General features: G+C 37.0%; 1 pseudogene; it reads left to right on the top strand.

Moving 5' to 3' along the window:
* The first annotated feature begins 3,079 nt into the window (after positions 1 to 3,079).
* Positions 3,080 to 20,496, top strand: LOC109246628 (histone H3.3C-like; annotated as a pseudogene).
* Positions 20,497 to 21,845: the final 1,349 nt, after the last annotated feature.

The raw sequence follows: 21,845 nt of genomic DNA, 5'->3' as shown, positions 1-21,845 counted from the left end.
AGGATTTTGGTTTTCTAGAGGGTGCAGCAATATAAGAAGGCACTCTAGAAAAAAAGGGAGGAATCAAGGGTGTCTGAGTCAATCCAACAGAGAACACAACTGTCACTTTAATTGATGATGTTGTTCTAAAGAATTCAGAAAATCTCACACAGAAACACTGAAGATAAAAGTTTCATTAATATTACTAATTGAAATGAATGTTTTTTACTGACATTTTTGACTACCGTGGGTCAGAGCAACACTCACCTCCACTCCTCCCCAGCAACCTGCCCAACATATTCCCTTTAGCCAAAGAGGATGGTCCCAAAGAAACAAAGTTTCCTCTAGAGCAAACAGTCAGGGGAGCTTCCATATACACATATAGCTCAAGCCATGGTGATTCACTCAGGAAAGCAGCAGTGGGATTCAAGACTGTGATATTAAAGCCTCATGCCCATGGTAGGGTAAAAACAGTGGGGAAAAGGGGAGAAAGCAATACCAAGATGCTAGGCACTTGATAAAATATTTGTTTCTTGGAAGTAATCATGTTAAAGAGATTTTCTTTTTTTTTAATTTTTTAATGTTTATTTAAATGGAGACAGAATCCGAAGCAGGCTCCAGGCTCCAAGCTGTAAGCACAGAGCCCGACGCGGGGCTTGAACTCACAAACCAGGAGATCATGGCCTGAACTGAAGTCAGATGCTCAGCTGACTGAGCCACCCAGGTGCCCCAAAGAGATTTTCTAATAAAGGTTGTCAAGTCACTGTAAGGGGCAGAAAAGTTAAGATGCAGTGTAAAGCAAAAGGACTGGATAAGCTATTGATTGGAATATGAGGTAATGGCCCATGATGTTAATAAGTGATCAAAATAGAGAAATAAAGCATAGTGATTGCTGTTATGTATTTATAGAAATGAAGAACCATGTGATCATGCTCATATTAAACTAGAATGGTTAAGATAGGAGCATATACTTACTCACTATTTGCATGTAGAAAATGACAAAGTGTGGTATGAGCAGCAGCACCAAGAAGGAATGCCCAGAAAGAATATATTAAACTCCTCTTAGAGGAGAATTTAACTAAAAGTATCAATGCTACGACTTTGATGGAGAATCACCCTACCTTAGACTGTGGAGAACTCTGTTCTGATTTTTCTGAGAATTTCTTGGAAAGGATGAATACTAACACCTGGGCTAGGTTTTCTCTAAGCTTGGCATATCCATTCTTTCATTTGCTTAGGCTAAGATACTTGCTGTCATCTTTTTTTTTTTTTTTTTTTTTTTAACGTCTATTTATTTTTGAGACAGAGAGAGACAGAGCATGAACGGGGGAGGGTCAGAGAGAGAGGGAGACACAGAATCGGAAGCAGGCTCCAGGCTCTGAGCCATCAGTCCAGAGCCCGACGCGGGGCTCGAACTCACGGACTACGAGATCGTGACCTGAGCTGAAGTCAGATGCTTAACCGACTGAGCCACCCAGGCGCCTTACTGGGTCATCTTTGACTTAGAGTTTGCTTGCTTCCTTCCTTCCTTGATTGATTGATTGATTGATTGATTGATATTTTAGAGAGAAAGAAAGAGCATGAGTGGGGGAGAGGGGCGGAGAGTATCTTAAGCAGGCTCCACGCTCAGCAGAGCCTGATGCCCGGATGGATCCCATGACCCAGGGATTGCGACTGGAGCTGAAATCAAGAGCCTGATGGCTAACTGACCGAGAGCCACCCAGGTGCCCCTAGTTTGCTTCCTAAAAAACAAAACAAAACAAACTTAAAAAATTTTTAATTATGGTAAAATACACATATCATAAAACCTGTAATCTTAATCATTTCTACATGTAAAGGTCAGTAGTGGTAAGTACATTCACTTTCGTGCAAAGCGTCTCCAGAACTCTTTTCATCCCGAAAAACTGAAACAATATCCCTTAAGCAACAGTTCTCTATTTCCCTCACCCCAAGCCATGCTTTTTGTGGCAACAAGCCTTCCAGTTTCTGTGTCTGAATCTGACTACTGTAGGTACCTCATATAAATGGAATCAAACAGTATAATGTGTTTTTGTGACTAGCTTATTTTACTTAGTGTAAGGTTCATCCATGTTATCAAATATGCAAGAATGTCCTTCCTTTTTAAGGCTGCTTCTTTGCTTCCTTTGGACTCACTTATCTCTCTCCCAGTCTACATCCAATTACTATGGAATCCTCATACCTTCAAAATTAATGCAGCCCTGACCAGTTCTTACTACTGTCACTGGTCCCACGTGATCCCAGCCACCATCATTTCTCACCTGGATTTCTGCAACTGTCCTCTACTTCTTCCCTTGTTCCCTGTGGTCTCTTTTCAACACAGCACCCACAGCAATCTTGGAAAAATCAGGTCACTTCTTTGCGCAAAATTCAGCAATATCTCCTCATTTTGTTTAGAAAAGAAACCAAAATCCAAGGCGCGAGGAGCCTGCTAGCTCACCACCACCATCTTTGCTCTCCTCCAGCTCCCCTTGTCCCACCCACCCCTCTACCACGTCATACTCGCTTTCTTGTTCGTGGAACAGGCAGGCATGATCTAATAGCAATGCCCTTGCACCGGCATTTCTTTTGCTTAAGCATTTAAAGGAAATCACCTTATTGAAAGTACAGTCCACCCTATCACACATAGCCCCTTATTCCCTCCACCAGGCCTTGTTTCCTCTGACAATTATCAGCATTTAAATTGCTCTGTAATCTCCTTATGTATTGTTTTAATGTTTATTGTCTGTATCCCCTTGCTATATATGTACCTTTACCCATTCTGTGGATTAATGTATCCCAAACATTTAGAGCTATGCCTGACAGCGTGGGCATTTAATGAACAAATGACTGTTCTTACTGAGAAGATCACCTCTTCACACTGACAGCAGGTTGGGCAGGTGCTCTCATAGTTCATACAAGGCTGTGATAGTATATGAGTAAAGAGGGAAGCAATGAAATGCTATTTCTAGTACCCTTTCCACCCACATTTTCACACCATTAGTGCTTGCTTGCTTTTCAGGGTCTGCTGAAAAGGAGTGTGGTGCAAGCGAGGGGTTGGAGTCTAACTCTCCAAATCCCAGCTCCATTATCTAGTGACTGAATGGCGTGGTGGAAGTGAGACTTTTTATACTGAAGTTTCTTCATCTATGAAATGGGGATACTGTAAATTGGGTATGCCTCATAGGTTATGAGAATTAAAGGATATAATACATGCAAAATGCTGAACATTCAATAAAATACTTGTAGGTAAGTATAATTATAAAACACTTAAAGACAATGTATTTAGCATGCTATCTATTCCTCTATAATCTCACTTATGATTTTAATTTGCTTAATAAAATTCTCTTTTTATAGGAAGTGTATAGATAAACTTCATCCAAGCTCAGATCTGTATTAGCAAGAACTCTGATATACTAATATGTGAATTACTTTAGCATTTGTGAATTCTCAGAAGTTAAGTCCATATTCAAGTGAAAGTAAAATATATATATATATATATATATATATATATGTTCAAATATAAGAGAATTTTGATGGTCTATTTAGCTTTTCTATAGTGCTGATCATCAAGATATGACTCACTATACCTCCAGTTCAATGGTATTTTCTCAAAATAATATTACAAATAGATAATGAGCTCTTCATAGGTTCATCTTTCAAACAATATTATTTGATGTTTCTGTTTTTAACAAAGCTTTTTTCTTAGGTAGGCCATCTGGATTATACCAGTTTAACTTTTTAGGGTTGGTATTTCCAATTAGCTTCAATGTGTCAGTTATACATCTGCATTAAGTACTTGTACTAGATATTAGTCACCTTTGGGAACAAATACTTGCATAATTGATTAGTAGCTCTTGATATGGTAGTAATTTCTTCAAGAACATCCTTTAATTAAATGTGGAGGTTTAAACCAATTGTAATATATTTTTTTCTTATATAAATCTGGTTTTCAATTTTTGAACCCATTACCCTAATGTTCAGTGCTATTTCCCATTTTGAAAACTCATTTTATGTGTGGGTATTTGAAATGATCAGAGATATTACCAAGAAAATGACCAATAAGCCATAAAGCTACTCAACTCATTACTGGTAGAATTTATTTATTGCTGGGAAAGTTCCACTTAAGAATAGTTTGGAAGAGAGTATAAGTGTATATGTAACAGTTCCCTGAGTGTAAGGACTTATTGTCCTATCCATAATTTATTCAGGGTTTCTGCACTGCCTATTAAATAAGTGTAAAATTAAGGCCATCGCGTTTAAAAATGTAGTACAGAAATATGAACTTTCAGTGGAATCAGATAAGAAACCTGAGAAATGTGCACAAATCAAAGTCTTTATTTCATTCTCCCTACTTGCATAAGAAAGCTATCACCTCCAAGTAAGACATTTCAGTCTACGAATTCACCAGCATGTGGAACAGCATACAAAAACAAAACAAAACAAAACAAAAACGCCCCAGAAAAGCCTTCTGCAAACAGGCTTCCCCAAACAGGATACATAAATCTTTCTACCAAGACTGAATGAATTAAACCCAAACCAAGGACTTAAATTATATCTAACCAAGGTGATTTCCATCTGAATTCAAACTTTTCATCATTTTCTGGTAACTGGAGAGGATTTTGAATCACTTGCAGGAGATCTTGGTCAAACTCTTCAACACAAAACATTTTTTTTTTTTGAGAGAGAAAGCATGAGTGGGACATGGGTAGAGAAAGGGAGAGAGAGAATTCCAAGCAGGTTCCACACCATCAATGCAGAGCCCTGTGAAGGGCTCGAACGCATGCACTGTGAGATCATGACTTGAGCCGAAGTTGGATGCTTACCTGACTGAGCCACCCAGGTACCCCATAAAACATTTCTTTTAAACTTGTTAAATAAAAGGAAAAGAGGCAGATGGCAGAGTGGTGTTCTGTGACCTTCCATTGGCTAGAAAGGAAGGCCCTATCTCTTAATCTTTAGAAAGCTTCACATAATCACTGAAAAAGATTTCAGGTACACTTCAGAGTATATTTACTTTTCACCTCTGCCAATAAGTGGCATGAAGGTACAGCCTATTTTTCTTTGGCTTTCAGTGGGATTAAAAGCTCTCCTTGAACATTTCAAAAACTTGTAAGAAGAAGGTGCTTTAGAGCAGCTGGCAAGTATATAAGACTATCGTAAAGCTTAGTTAGTTGTCTTTTATAAACACTTTAAAGATCTTTGGACCAAAGGAGCAATTCACAGAAAACATTTTTAGTTGTTAAATAGAGTATGTGTCCATGTATGGATTTTCTTTATTTTTATTTTAGTTCATAACTACTCTTTGCGGTAGATAGGGGAAAACAAAAGATAAATATGAGGTGTTCCCTTCCTAGAAAGCAAGTGATGAGGATGGGATCCGTTTCTAGAAACAAATAAGGTGAAGCGGGAATCACAAGCCTTTGAGACATGTAAGCTGTAAACTATGATAGTTATCATTGTTCACTGTGAACTCACAGAGTCCATGCAAGTAGGCTATTGCTCTAGATTATGGAAGAAAAGGTGTTAGAGGATGAGAAAAATTCAACTCATGATCCACCATAACAATGGCTATGAAGAAGCTCTGTCTCCAGGGAAGTGTTGCAGTGTTACAGGAAGTAGGGGTGCATCCAAATGTCTCCTAATATGAGAAAAGATTTTTAGCCTTGGTCCCAATCAGTAAGTTATTCTTCCTGACAACACTGGAGGCATGTAATCCTTTCCCTCGCTGTAGTGCAGATAGAATAATACAGGAGAAAAGACATAAGAAATAGAATTATCAGTTCACGGTGGAGAGAAATACAACACTATGGTAGAAGCCAAGAGAAAAAGCATTTCCCAGCATAGGTTGCGGGTTTTCTTGGAAGAAGGGGCACAATATAAAGGTTAATGACATGATTTTGAGATCAGTCAGACTTGCATTCACATTCTAACTTATGGATTTAGGCAGGAACCCCAAGCCTCCATTTTCTTTGTTATAAACTGGAAATAAAAAGACAGCAAATGAACTAACATAGTTTCTGTGAGAGTTAAGTTGTATAATGCATGTAGAATGCTTAATTAAATGCCTGATTAAAGGCTATGTGTACAAGGGCTCTAGAGTTTGGGGCTGCTCTTATTTGCCTCAACAAATCACTGATAAGGGCTATAGCTAAAATTAATTTTTTGCAAGTACATGTGCACTATCTGAAAGCAAAAGCTTTCCACTGAAATATGGACCACTAAGACGAAGGACAAGTGTGGCAAACAAAAGTGTTATCAGATTTAGGAGAAACAGCATGGATTGAACTAGAGATAGGATTAAACGCTTTTGCAGTATCCCTAAAAATTAACATAAGATTTGTTCTTTGTTGTCTAGATTTACATCAAGATTAACTGCAGCGTGTCCTACAGATGGTTCTTATTCTAAAGTATGTGTTTATTTATTTTCAGTCCCTACTTTTCATCTGTCTTGAATTAATAAACTTCTCCAGGTTTAGAAGATCCATTCGGGTTAGTTTCCATATACTTGCTGCAGTCTAGATTTTGGTGCCCAGAAAAAGGAAGAGTTAAAAAGTAACATTCCTTTATAGGAACCTTGCCTTAACAAGCTCTGTTCTATCTGTGTTAGTGTTATATATACACATTTGAATGTATTGATCTTAAAATGCTATGTTCTTAAATATGGTTAAAAATGTCATTTCGAACTTCCCATGAACTTCATGGGTGTCCAAGGAAACAAAAGAAAAAAAATGTCTCTGTTCAGCTTTCCTCATCTTTCTGACCAAAGGAATTGGAGAAAGAAACATTGGATTCGTTTCTCTCTGATTGCTTACTTTTTGGCTATGGAGCCCTTTTTAAGGGATGCAATGTTCTTGGATCGGACAGATTTGGTTGGGAAAGCAGAAGCCACTCAAGATATAGTTAGTGGAAAGAAAATTAATATCAAGAATTTGAGCTAGATAACTATTGGAAGAGCTGCAAAAGCAAGGATCTGAAAAGGCTCTTTCAGGAGATCTGTAAGTATAGGATTTCATGGAAGCCCCCAACAATGATTTTAGTTGCCAGTAGAGATGAAATAGGACCACAGTGAAATGCCCATAACATAAGTGAGCCACACTTCATCTATTTTCCTCTCCAGATCTTTTCTTCGTCTCCCCTTCCCTGCTTTCTGTCCCAGGACACCGACTTGAATGAACTGCACTGGAGGTCCTCCTTGTCCTCCCGTTTCCAGTGGGATTTGGCCCATGAAGAGTACCAGTAGATTAGGGGTGGGGAGAAGAGTGACATTAGGAGAATTATTCCCCTGCCTCCCTTCTTTCAAGTTTACTTCAGAAAGTCTGTGTCCAATGGCTACAGGTCCTTTCTCCCAACATCCTCTTTTCAGGTTGTGGTAACTATTCCCTTTTCTCATCCTTTAAGGCTGAGGGATGATAAGAGCTCTTATTTGCCCCAGGATCCTGCACCATCCCTTATAATTCCACTATGTCTTGCAACATCTTTGTAAATACTCCTTTAGTAGATAAACACTCCTTGAGTTATTCTACCATGAGCATACCAACTGCTTCCTGGTGGGAACCTGGCTGATATGGTATTTCATACTATAAGTGGACCCAAGAAATGATCTTTAAAGATGGGTGTCAGGATTTGGGTGATTCACATTTGAAGGAGCTCAGGGATAACCTCCTGGCCAGGATAAAAGGGACATGAGTAATCTATGGCATGTAGTAGAATCTCCCTTCCTCACATTGTCATTTTTCTCTTTGGGCCTCAGCAAGCGTAAATGGGAATTAGGAGCCATAAACATATAAATAAGAACATGGGATTGGAAGGCCCCATGGCAACTTGGAATGCTTTCCTCCTCTCCCGAGGTTGCATATCTGGAAGTATGCCTGCAGAGTTTCAGCCCCAAATTAAATGCTCAGTCCCCGCAGATCTCTCACCCTAAAACAGGGACACTGGTGGAAAGAAGTGGGACCATGAGATCTGGGTCAAAGACACTTGGGAAAATGCGGGCTGAGACTGAGATCTTTAATCTCCATCTTCCCCTGAAATTCCCAGGCATGCTGGAGGAAGGGCCTTCTCTTTCCTTCAGTCCTCCTCTGAATTAAAGTTACCATATCGCAGGCAGTTGCCTCAGGAGCTAATACTGATTTATCCCCCCAGGGCCCTCACTGACTACTCACTGCCTTTGATCTGCCTTAATAATTAAATACCAACAAAGCCCTAAGAAGTAAAATTATCAACAATGGCTAAGTAAAATATTTCAAAATATTTGATAAAATAAAATAAAGATAAATATGTCCTTTAAGACTACACTATCTTTGGGTTTTCAAAATGGTCATTGGGTAACACAATGCTTCCCCTTTCACCCTGTAAAAGAAAGGACCATAAAAGTAATCAGGCTTACCTAAAAATTCTACAAATATTAACTAATTCAAAGCTGTTTTGAAAGGTTTTGTCTACCATACTTAATATATATTTAAAAAACTGATAATTCAAAGAAAGCTTGACTTTTTAGTAAATATGTGGATGTAAATGATCTTTTAATGATTGAATATTTTTCAAATTAAAAAATAAAACATATTCCTATTTCAGCTCAAAGATAGGTATATAACAGTCACCAAAGCAATTTGTTTCCGGGATTCTCACTTTAAAAACTTTTTTTTTCTCTCCTCTCTCCTCTCTCTCTCTCTCTCTGTCTCTCTCTGTCTCTCTTTGTTTTGCTGTTGTTGTTCATTTAAAGTCTGAATAAACATTAGGGGTATGATTCAATAACATGACAATCATCAGAAGCCTGTTATTTCAGTCTTTCTTTAGATTCAATAACCAAAGCATATCCCCTTGACTAAGAGTGATACAGGAATAGAAAAACTTAAGAAAGCCAGAGCTGATTTAGTTTTAAAATTCCAAATAAGCTTAATGGTTTCCCATATTATACAAATTCTTCTATTGACAAAATGCCTGAGTACTTTTTGGCCAGGTGTCAAATTATGAAATAGTGTTGCTTTCTCCATTCACATGCAACTGCTCAGCATTGCAATGCTCTAAAGCTGGATAACTTCTTCTTTTACAGGAAGAAGAATCCCATGATTATTTAGCTTATCTCAGGGAACATTCCATACCTTGTACAGATTTCCTAGATGGAGACTTTCTTGGACAATTCTGATTTACTTATGTTTATGAATGTTTGATTCTTAATTTTTTTTTCCAAGTAGGTTATTTTATCAGGCATGAATTTTTCTTAAAATTTAAGTGTCTCACAGAATTAAGTCAATTTATGTAGCTAAATTAGTTGCTATTGCTCAGACCTGCCTTCTGGAGGAAAAAAAAAGGTAGAAGACTATTTATACTTAAGGGGATATAAGATTTTATGTTAGTCCATCGCTTTGAAATGCTTGAGTTATTGAAATTTCGTGACTGCTACAGAAACCCTTAGAAAATGAATGACAAACTAAACAAATTGGAGCTTCTTTGCTATCATTTAAGGAGATTGTCATGATAAAGGAATGTACCAAAAAAGCTTCATGATATGACTTATAATAGCAAAATAAATATAAAATAAATTAAAAATTTTTAATTAAAAAACTTAGCAAAAATAAATTAGCCTAGATTCTACTCTCTTAGAAGCTGAGATGACCAATTATGCAGGAGACTCAAATGATACCTCTAGCTTTATCGCCAATAGGTAAAACCGTATTTCCAAAATGCCTAGCTAAGCAGCCTTTGCATGATCTGAAACCTGGAGATCTGAGCTTCTGAAAAAGGCATCAGAAAAAAAAAAAAAAAAACCTGCCCTTAAACCTCAACAGAAAAAAAACTTAAAGGTACTGTTAACAATTGGTACTGCAGTAAAATTCCAAGGTGTTGATCCTTGGGGTCACGTTTCTCCAATTGAAATATATACAGCAATTCCTTCCGACTACTGGACTTCCATTCCAGCAGGAGACCCTAAATTGATGATTTTTAGGAATTCTGAAGCTGCTGACTATATAAAGTGGACAACCTCTGCCCAAAATGACAAACTGCTGACTACAAAATTTGGCAGTTTCTGCTCAAAACAATGGAACCAGATTAATTCTCTGATTTTTCAGCACTTCTTCCCTTTACCACCAATCTTGCTTATTGTTGTTTTTTGTCATTCTCTATTTACCAACTAAAAGTTCTCAATAGGACCCTCATCTCTACCCGTTTACTTTTGATCCTTCTTTTCTGCCAGTTAAGAAAGATCAGAAGTCTCAGGTGGCGTCTTTTTCTTACACTGTATCTACTGCTCTGATTTAACTGACTACTGACAACATTTAATAGCCATGCTTTTAAACGCTTCAGAAGTAGATTCACTTTCACAGGTACCTCTTGGCACTTATGTTGACTTCATACATCACAAACTTCAGGCTAATAAAAATTAGACTTTGACTTCATGTCAACAAATGCTTCTGCTAATGTTATTACCATCCCATCAGTAAAATCTTATTCATCAGGAATGAGATCTATTTTAGGGCCATCCTTGTTACAGTAGTCAGTTAGTTTTCTTGAGAGATGCCACAAACTGTTTTCAGAAACTCTGTACTCCAGGAAATTGCCCATCTTGAGGGACAGAAACTGATTTACTCCTTATGTAAGATGATATTATTAATCTCAATACAGTCAGTGTCCCACTAGGTTACCACTTCTTACGTGGACATCAAGCTTACTCCCACTTGTCACATCCCAACTTATCCTGCGTTTTCAGGATAACTGTTTGAGATTTTCAGATTTTTATAATTGGCAACCTCCAATGGATTATGTTTCCCTGAAAGAAATACTCAGAAACGTCTCCAAAGAGGCAAACACAGGCTACTTAGGAAAACTAGAGTGAATGACTGATTCTTTGTGCGTATTGCAGGATAATACAATTGGAAAAAGTATTCCAATGCTGGAAGACAAAATAAATGACACAAATTCTATCTGTAAGCCCAAAAAATCATTTTAAATCTAAATTTATTATCAGAGTTGTCATGGTTAATCACATAGGTCTTAATTTATACTTAGCTACCCAAAAGGGAAAAAATTATTCTATAGCAAACACTTTTTTTTGTTCCTATGATGTTATAATTCAAGTAGAGTAGTGCATTACTAGTCTAAAGAAAAAACAAAAACCACCTGCTTCTCTAAAACAAACTCAGATGGATTCTGGGAAATATTTTTATTACCTGGATTTTATAATTTTGCCCTGATTTTGAGATTTTTTTTTTTGGATTTTTTTGTTTGTTTTGTGGGTTTGTTTTGTTGTTGTTGTTGTTTTGTTTGTTTTTACAAACAGAAATATTGTATTTAGCTATTTTTAGAGGGAAAAATGTAGCCCATATTGTAACTGAAGCTGGTGGGGTAAGCCATACCAAATCCAATTGTTTTGAGAAACAAGAATACATCATGAAGACATTTTAGCTTGATGTGGTGAGGATAGAAGCTAGATTGTAACGGTTTGAAGAGTCATTGGGGAGTTAGAAAGTGGAAAGCAAAGTCTAGACTGCTTTTTCAAAAAATGTTATTTTGAAGGAATGTGCGAAAGAGAAATCTAGAGATGTGAGTTATGGAGATGGGAATGCCATCCAGTGCCCAGTTGTGGGGTTAGCCATCAATAAGAGAGAACCACATCTGGTAACACATGAGGAAAGAGGTCTGTCTAAAGAATGGGGATGGTATAGGCAGGTTGTGGGCAAGATAAATGGAACAAGAAGTAGGTACTTAGGACATCACTGTTTTGTCTGTGAATTAGGTATTGAGATTATCTGCTGAGACTGAAGGTAAAAGGAAAAGGATAGAAGGTTTAAAAAATAAATGGAAAACAGATGTTGAGGAATGGAAGAGGTAAGTGAGGGCACACAGAAGTTTTTTCTGAGGAGCCTCAAATGCTGTCTTCTATTGGAAACTGAATTTGTAAGGGAATCAATGTGCAGGATTGTATATATCTCTCTAGTAGGACTCAGAAGTAGCTATTGTTTAGGAAAAGAGAAAGTGAGTTGGTGGATTAGTGCAGCTGAGATTATGTTTTATACACATGTGGTAAAATGACAAGGGAGGGGTAAGTCATCAATTAGACAAGAATGCATTTAAAGACATGGGCCATTGGATCTGAGGTATCAAAGGCATGGACAGCTTGATGATTCATTTAGGGAACTGTACTATGTTTGTGAGGCCTCCAGCAGAAATTTCCAGTGAGCAAAAGAATGAAGATATAATGTGAAGCAGAATAGAAATGTCCGGTAGACACTGAGACACCTGAAGAATTTGAATCTGCTATAAAAGTCAGCAATACAAACGTAGTGAAGGAAAGTGAAGGAAAGAAGGAAGAAAGTGAAGGAACACAGAGTTGATGGGAGAGTGACATTTCAGTTAAGGGAAAGCAGTATTCAGTCATATGGTAAATTTTGGTCTATGAAATGTAAACATTGCAACTAATTTTTTTTAAAAGGGAGAACTCTAGAAATATGTTGTTTTGCCGATACTTTAAGTATCTTGCCCACACATTATGATTTTTAGAAAGTTAAATCATTTCCCTTAACTTCAGTTTCCTCATTTATAAAGTGATGGCAATAATGCCTGCCTTGAAAGATTTAGGAAGAGGATTAAATAATATGGTAGGAAAGTGTATATCATAATGACAAGCATAAAACCAATATAAATTTGCCCTATATTTTCCATAATTAATACTCACATCATGTCGCTTAAGTATTTAAAAAAAAGCAGTTGGTCCTAAATTAGAAAATAGCCAATATCATCTTTTCAATTTATCCCTATCAACAGAAATATAAATTTAAGAATAGGATAGTCGAATTGGAAAATTATGTAACTTAAAATGTCAGTGCCAAAAGCAGGAATAATTTAGTTAAATGGGGCACTTGGGCTCTGCCTGAAACACCAGGGAGCGAACCACCCCCGGAATCTCCACAACTTTCTCATATCTCCTTTACACCAGGAAAAGAAGTTGTGTGACTATGTGTGGGTGTTTAAATCAGAGCTTTGGAGGGCTTGGGTGTAACTGTCATGTTGCCAACTGATAACTTCCAAGGTACACATCTAGACTAGATCTCACTCTGGAACTGCTTGCCACACTTCTTCCCCTGGATATGGCTGTATGTATATTCAACATTGTCCAGAAATAAACTCAAACCCCAAACATGCTCTCAGTCTATATTTCCTACTGTTTTGGGGGACAACACCACACATTTAGATACCCCAAGCTAAAAATATCTCAATTTCAGTTTTGAATATTTTTTCCTCCCTCACCAAATACCCAATAATCTAAGATTTCCCAATTTTTTCTCAGTCTGATTACTAACTTTTCATCCCTACCATGGGTCTCAGAATCTCTCACATGGACCATTGCATATCTTTGCTACTCTAAGAGTCTCAACTTTAACCCATATCTGTGGCTGTATCTTTCTCCCTAGTCACCCATAAAACTTAAATGCAGGATCCTTATAAAGTTCCTGGTCCATGGCGAGTACTCAATAAACATTTGTTGAACTAAACAGAATTGAGGGAAAGTGGATAGTCTTTATCAAAGAGGAGACTCTGAGAGATGCCATTGGAGATGAAAACTCATCTCGATAGGGTGCCCCCAGACTGTATTTTCTTTCCCCTTTTTTAATTGAAGTATAGTTCACACACAATGTTACATCAGTTTCAAGTGTACAAATAGTGATTGGACAACTCTATACGTTATGCTATGCTCACCATAAGTGTAGCTGCCATCTGTCATCATATAACACTGTTACAATAGCATTGACCATATTCCCTATGATTTACTTTTTATTCCCCTGACTTACTCCATAACTGGAGTGTGAACCTCCCACTCTCCTTTACCCATGTTTTTCACCCCCCACCCCCACCTGGTAGCCATCAGTTTGTTTCTCTTAGTGGTATATGATAAAATACAGGAAGAAATATACAAGGTAGAAGGAACTAATCAGTTTGCAAGCAGAAATTAGAGAAAATAGACAAGACCCAAGACTTGCTGGGTTGAAAAGTAAATCACCTCTCATCCCCTCTCTTCCAGCTGGTAAAAAATTCTCAATCAAATGAGGCCTGTGGATAAATACAAAATTGTGTGAGTGACTAGGCAACCCTTTGCTAAAGGGTATTGCTATATTTGTGCAATCTGGAAGAGGGGGACCTCTAAAAACTTTAAGAGTGTTCTCCCATTGCAGTCACCCACACAAACTAAATTCGAAATTTGGAAGTCATCAGCAGGTAGGTAGTACATTGAGCCAAAGAACCGAATGAGATGGGCAGACAAAAAATGGCAGGTCAATGAATAAGGGGAATCAACACAGTCAAAGAGTTATAGCAGTTTGGATTCTCTAATAAGCAAGAAAATAGAAGATGGTAATCAGTATTGGCTTGCCGTTGAGATTTCAGAGGTGCTACTCTAGTTATTAGTGATGACATGAGAGTATGTGGCAAAGGGGGAAGCAGAGGAAAAGATGAGCAGGTGTGAGGAGCCACAGCATGTGATGACTTCTTTGTGGTTGTTGACATCACCAGGAATGATAGTGGGCTTAGTGGTGGAGGGGAATCCCATGTTCTTCTGTTTTTATCCCTTGTTATATCAAGATCTGGGTGCTTTTGTTTTTGTCTCTGTCTCTTCTAAATGTCTTAGATTCTACAGAGAAATAGAAGAGATTTTAAAAAACAAGTTCTTAAACTATGGCAACTCATGAGGATTATTTTGGAAGACAATAAGCCCAAAAGATATAGGCATGAGAGAGACCAGAGCTAAGGAAGTCAGGTGGCAGATCTCTCATTTCAAGTATGTCCCCCCTTCTAGAGTGAGCTCTTCTGGAGAAGGAGGAATCTGAAAGTGAATGCTTGGGACATATCAACAAATGATCTAATATATGAGACCATATTCTTTCTAATGGATACATTTATCCATTAGAAATATTAGCATATTCTCCAGAAAACAATGGTGAAAACTAAATGAGAGGTAAAATAAAGTATTGCATATTTAGCTCTTATTCTGTTGCTAGAAATACGTTTTTCTGGAGTCACTGAAAATTCATAGTCTCTACTGCAATCTTTTAAATTCAGCAGCAGAAACAGTTTGAGTAGGAATATATCTCTAACATCATTTCATACTTAATATTATATAGGTATATGTCCATACTTTTTTCCACAGTCACTGCACCAATTTACATTCCCACTAACAGTGCATGAAGGTTCCTTTTTGTCAACACCCTCATCACTTGTTATTTCTTGTCTTTTTTATTCTAGCTATTCTGACCAGTACAAGGTGAAATCTCATTGTGGTTGATTTGCATTTTTCTGATGATTAGTGATGTTGAGCATCTTTTCCCTTGTCTGTTGGCCCTCTCTACGTCTTATTTGGAAAATGTCCTTTTAAGTCTTCTGCTCATTTTTAATTAGATTGGGGTTTTTTGGGGGGTTTCTTTTTGGTATTGGGTTGTATAAGTTCTTTATATATTTTTTATATTATATTTTGGATATTAACCCCTTATCAGATATATCATTTGCAAATATCTTCTCCCATTTATTAGGTTGCCTTTCTGTTTTGTTGATGGTTTCCTTCACTGTTTAAAAGCTTTCTATTTTGGTGTAGTCCCAATAATTAATTTTTGCTTTTATTCCCCCTGCCTGAGGAGACATATCTAGAGAAATTTTGCTAAGGCTTATGTCAAAGAAATTATCGCCTGTTTTCTTCTATAAGTTTTATGGTATCAGATCTCACATTTAGGTCTTTGATCTATTTTGTTTTTGTGTGTGATGTAAACCAGTGGTCTAGTTTCATTCTTTTGTATGTAGCTGTCCAGTTTTCCCAAAACCATTTATTGAAGAGACTGTGTTTTCCCCACTGTATATTCTTGCCTCCTTTGTCATAGATTTAATCAACCACATAAGTATGGGTTGTTTCTGGCTGTCTGTTCTGTTCTATTGATCAATGTGTCTATGTTTATGCCAGTACCATACTATTTTTATTATTATAGGTTTTTTTGTAAACAGTATGGGAGTTCCTCAGAAAATTAAAAGTAGAAATACCATATGATCCAGTAATTCTACTACTCGGTATTTACCAAAAAAACAAAAACAAAAGCATTTCATTTGAAAAGACAAATTTTGTCTTGAAAAAACAAAAACAACAACAACAAAAACAAAAGCATTTCATTGGAAAAGACATATGCACCCTTATGTTTATTGTAGCATTATTTATAATAGCCAAGATATGGAAGCAACCTGTGCCATTGACAGATGAATGGGGAAAAAAAGATGTGGTGTGTATCTATTTATCTATCTATCTATCTATCTATCTATCTATCTATCATCTCTCATCTATCTATAGATAGATAAAAAAGAATGAGATCTTGTCATTGCACCATCATGGATGGAGCTAGAGGGTATTATGCTAAGAGAGATAAGTGAGATAGCAAAAGACAAATAGCATACGATTTCACCTACATGTGGAATCTAAAAAACAAAACAAATAGAAAAAACCAACAAACAGGAAGCAGAAACAAACCCATTAATAAAGAGAACTAACTGATGATTGACATAAGGAAAGGAGGTAAGGGGATACGCAAAATGGGAGAAGGGGAGTGGGAAGTACACACTTCTAATTATGGAATGAATAAGTCAAGGGGATGAAAGATACAGCGTAGGAAATATAGTTAATGGTATTGTAATAGTGTTGTATGGTGACAGACTGTAGCTATACCTGTGGTGAATATAGCATAACATAGACTCGTCAAATAACCACGTTGTATACCGGAAACTAATATAGCAGTTTTTCAACTGTACTTCAATTAAAAGTATATACATTATACGGGTCTACATTTTCATGCTGACTAGACCTAAGGAAAATGGTCCAACTTTTATTACTCAAGAAGATCCATTTTAACATCTCCAAATTACAAATATTTCCACAGAATCGCTCCATTTGTTGAAAAAATACAAAATGCTACTTAAAATGTTGTAATGCTTTCAAGTAAATTTGTACTTTAATAACCATAATAGTAACATACATATTTAATAGCAACATATATATGTATATATATGTAGGTATGTACGTATATATGTACGTAAGCATATACAAATATATATATATACACATTTATACATATGTATATATACAAATATATATATAATATTAAAACCAATGTTTTTTGTGGTTAGGACATTTAAGTTAAGATCTATTCTAGAAAATTTCAAGTATAAAATATTGTTTACTATATTTACATTGCTGCAATTAGCTTTCCAGAACTTATTCATCTTGTATAACAGAAACTTTGTACCATCTCCCCATTTCATTATGTGAGGTGATGGATATGTTAATTATCTTGATTGTAGCTCTTATTTCACAATGTATATGTATGTCAAAATATCAAGTCATATATCTTACATCTATTCCACTTTTGTCACTTATACTAGATAAGGATGGGGGGGAATTTAAAAAAATATATCAAATGTAGGCACTGCAGCATGAGGCCATGGAAAGAGGTGCTAACTGGGTGTCCATAAACTCATGCTCTGATTCCAGCTCTCCTATTAGTCTATCCAAAGAAGATGTTAGAGGTATTAGATAAGATCAAGCAGCTGATCTACTCCCTCTTTTGACTTTACTCATCATAGTCTATTTGGGACTTTGGCAGGTGATCACCTAGGATATTCTTCTTGTTATTTTAGCAGTCATCTCTGTCTCCCAGCTATGTCTTTTTTTATTTCAGTTTGGCTCCTTCTAGGATATTCAAACCTCATTCCTCAGCTAAGAGTTATATGTAAAGGCATGACCTGTAACTTTCGATCAACAAAAGATCAGTTATGATTTTATTTTTCTATAACTGTAAGTTTTCAATATCATAATGAATATAAATCACTTTTTTCTTTGTTGACATCATGTGAATGAGAAGAATCCATGTAGCTATGGTAGCTATTTAAAAAAACAAACAAACAAAAACGCCTCTAAGGACGCCTGGGTGGCTCAGTTGGCTAAGCAATCGACTTTGGTTCAGTCATGTTTTCACAGACTGTGGGTTTGAGCCCTGCACCAGGCTCTGTGCTGACAGCTCAGAGCCAGGAGCTGGCTTCAGATTCTGTGTCTTCCTCTCTCTTTGCCCCTCCCCTGCTCTCTCTCTCTCTCTCTCTCTCTCTCAAAGATAAATAAACATTAAAAAAAGTTTTAAAAATTAAAAAAAATCTTCTAATCCTCCATGGAAAATGCACATGGACAGTGCACAAAACTACTGTCTCCTCAGTTCTTTCTTCTTGCCTTTCTTCTTGAGCTTCTGTCTTTTAAAATGTACCCCCAGTATTGTCCAATTTGCTTCGCAGTTTTGACTTTCAACAGAAGAAACCAACACAAGCTTTTACATGGCCACAAACAATGAAAAGAGGTCATAAAAGAGGCACTCATTACCTTTCAACGTAAGCATGGGGTGGGTTGTCATATGTGGAGAGAGTACATTGAAAAGGCTTAATGCTGTAGTTTCATGTGACACACTTTTGAGAACATGGGCCCCATCTTGCTCCATTGGCCGTAGGCAACCAAGGTAACGATGAGTGCTCAGTGGTGATTAGACCATGTAGTCCGTTAAGATAAAGATGAGCACTCAGTGGTTCTTTCCCACCAGGCCCTCCACCTCCACCCCTTTCCCTCTCTCTTTTTTGTGTGTACTTTCTTCTCTTTTTTTTTCATTGTTCAAGGTTTATTTGGTGTTTTACTTGGCATGACACTCTGATAGTTGGTTGCATTGTTTATACGTACATTTTCTTTTTATGCTATATGGCAATGTTTGCTAGCTCCTCTGACACATATAGTTCATACAATAAAATCCTTTAGAGCAGTTTTGCACTATTGGATCACTCCCTTTTCCTCCTCCACAAATGTCTATCTTATACTAGCATTTCAGAGATTTTTAGAGGAGGAGTGCTGGGGAAAAACTTGCTGAATAACAACCTGCTTTAGCTTATGCTTGAAATTTCACTATTAGAAAGTCATTCTTCCATGTTAGGCAATTTTTATCCGGGTTATTTCTTTAAAGTATTAAACTAACTTGGGGCGCCTGGGTGGCTCAGTCAGCTGAGCAACAGACTTCGGCTCAGGTCACTATCTCACGGTTTGTGGTTTCGAGCCCTGCGTCGGTCTCTGTGCTGACAGCTCAGAGCCTAGAGCCTGTTTCTGATTCTGTGTCTCCCTCTCTCTCTGCCCCTCCCCCACTCATGCTTTGTCTCTCTCTGTCTCAGAAATAAGTAAAAACATTAAAAAAATTTTTTAAGTATTAAACTAACTTGACAGAACATTATGCAATTATGCATTGTCATAAGAAAACAATTTAAATTAGCTAAGCTACTGCCATGCTGCAAGTGACAACAAATGTTTTCTCTGGCAATAAGAGAATTAAAATTGTAATTAACTCTGCACTAATGGATTACAGTTCCTTTCTTGAGATAGCCCCAGGAGATAACTTTTTTTTCCCTATGTGATTGTGAATATTTCTCATAATGTTAAATTTCTGTTGCTTTCAGAGGAGCCAGGGTGGCTCAGTCGGTTAAGTGTCTGACTTTGGCTCAGGTCATGATCTCACGGTTTGTGAGTTCGAACCCCATGTCCGTCTCTGTGCTAAAAGGTCAGAGCCTGGAGTCTGCTTCAGATTCTTTATTTCCCTCTCTCTCTCTGCCCTTCCCTTGCTTCTCCCCCTACTCTCTATCTCTCTCAAAAATAAACATTAATTTTTTATTTTTATTTTTTTGCTTTCAAATAAATCAATATTTAGATTTTGGAGGGCCTATTTACCTGGTTTTCTGACTAACTTCAAGAAGACATGAAATACATTATACTACTGACCCTTGAAGAACAGGGTTTGAAATACATTTATACATGGATTTATTTTTAAAAGAATTAAGCACAGTACTCTAAATGTATTTTCTCTTCCTTATGATTTCCTTTTCTCTAGCTTACTTTATTATAAGAATGCTGTATATAATAGATATAACATACAAAGTATTTGTTAATCAACTTGATTGGCAAGGCTTCCAGCCAGCAGTTGGCTAGTAGTAGTTAAATTTGGGGGGAGTCGAAAGTTACACATGGAGATTTGCAGCTAAGCGGCAGCCTAAGGAGAAGGGGAAGGGGGTTGAGTAGGAGGTCTCTGTACCGTGGCCCATACAAAGCAAACTGCCCCAAATCCACCAGTGATAAAGCACCCAGGAAGCAACTGGCTACAAAAGCCACTCACAAGAGTGCTCCCTCTGCCGGAGGGGTAAAGAAATCTCATTGTTACCGACCTAGTACTGTGGCACTCTGAAATTGGACATCATCAGATTCACAAACTTCCTTTCCAGCATCGGATGCGAGAAATTTCTCAGGACTTCAAAACAGATCTGTGCTTTTAGACTGAAGCTATTGGTGTTTTGCAGAAGGCAAGTGAAGCCTATCTGGTGGGCCTTTTTGAAGACACCAACCTGTGTGCTACCCATGCCAAACACAGAACAATTGTGCCAAAAGACATCCAGCTAGCACACCGCATACGTGGAGAATATGATTAAGAATCCAGTATGGTGAAAAACCTTTCATTCCTTAAAAAAAATTTATTGGGGTGCCTGGGTGGCTCAGTCAGTTAAACGTCTGACTTTGACTCAGGTCATGATCTCGTGGTTGGAAGGTCCGAGCCCACACCTGGCTCTATGGTGACAGCCCAGAGTCTGGAGCCTGATTCAGATTCTGTGTCTCCCTCTCTCTGCCCCTCCCCATTTTGCACTCTATCTCTCTCCCTAAAAAATAAATAATACGCATTTTTTTTTTTTAATTTTGTCTTCTTTCTGTTATTGATAGTTCTGAATGTTAGGTATTTTTTTCCATAGTGTCAAAAGATAACTAAGTATATGATGGCAAGTAGAAATATAGGGGACAGAAATCAGGTATTGGCAGCTTTTGTATTTTCATGTGTGTGCGAATGTTTAATATAAATGTGGGGCCATAAAGCATTAATGTATGCCAAAATGTATCAGTAAGCAAATTTTAGTAGTTTGACTTTATCACAATTATAAACAAATCTGTTACATTTTTCTGGACAATGCAAGCATTTGGATTTTTTAGAACAAGCGAATTTCTTCTTGATAGCAACTAAATGGTGTTTGTAGCATTTTTATTCAATAGATTCCATCCATTCACTATACTTTCCTGAGTTCTCTTACATGCAATTATGTGTTTTTAATGTTGTCTGTCTTCTGTGCTGTTCCTGTAAGTTTGCTATTAAAATATATTAAACTATAAAAAATAGATTATACATGGATTTTCAACTATGTAGTGGGGGTTGGCACCCCTAACCCCAATGTTGTTCAAAGGTCAACTATATTTGTTTTACAATCAGAACTGCATGTTCTACTGTATAATCAGAATGGATCAAACATAACTATGGCATCCATCACCAATACAGCTTTTGTAAAAATTAGAAAAAGAAAGGTTCCTTTTTACACTATCTTTTTATGATCATTTATATGTGTAAATACATATATGGCTTCATTGTATTTATTATTTATTTATTTCCTTATAATTCTCCAGACTACAAGCCACTCAAGAACAGGAGCCATGTTTGTTTTGTTCATTGTTTTGTTTTGTTCAGTGTATGTCCAACGCTGTAATTAAAGGAGACAACGATATAAATCCAACAATTCTATGTATATATATATACACATACATATATATATACATACACACATATTATATATGTGCAATACATATGTACACAATATTATATACATACTATATGGATATATAACCAAAAACAAGAACAAATATTGGTTTGCTTCTTTCAACTACACAATTTTTAGGAGTGTGGATGGAGAGAGGGTAAAAGGTGTGGCCATAGGTAGGAAGTAGTTCATAGCTAGGAATA

Source organism: Panthera pardus, unplaced genomic scaffold, assembly GCF_024362965.1.
Source record: "Panthera pardus isolate Hobbes unplaced genomic scaffold, ASM2436296v1 HiC_scaffold_13, whole genome shotgun sequence".
Taxonomy (NCBI): Eukaryota; Metazoa; Chordata; class Mammalia; order Carnivora; family Felidae; genus Panthera; species Panthera pardus.
The sequence above is the reverse complement of the archived record's forward strand: the minus strand, read 5'-3'. Positions and strand labels throughout refer to the sequence as shown.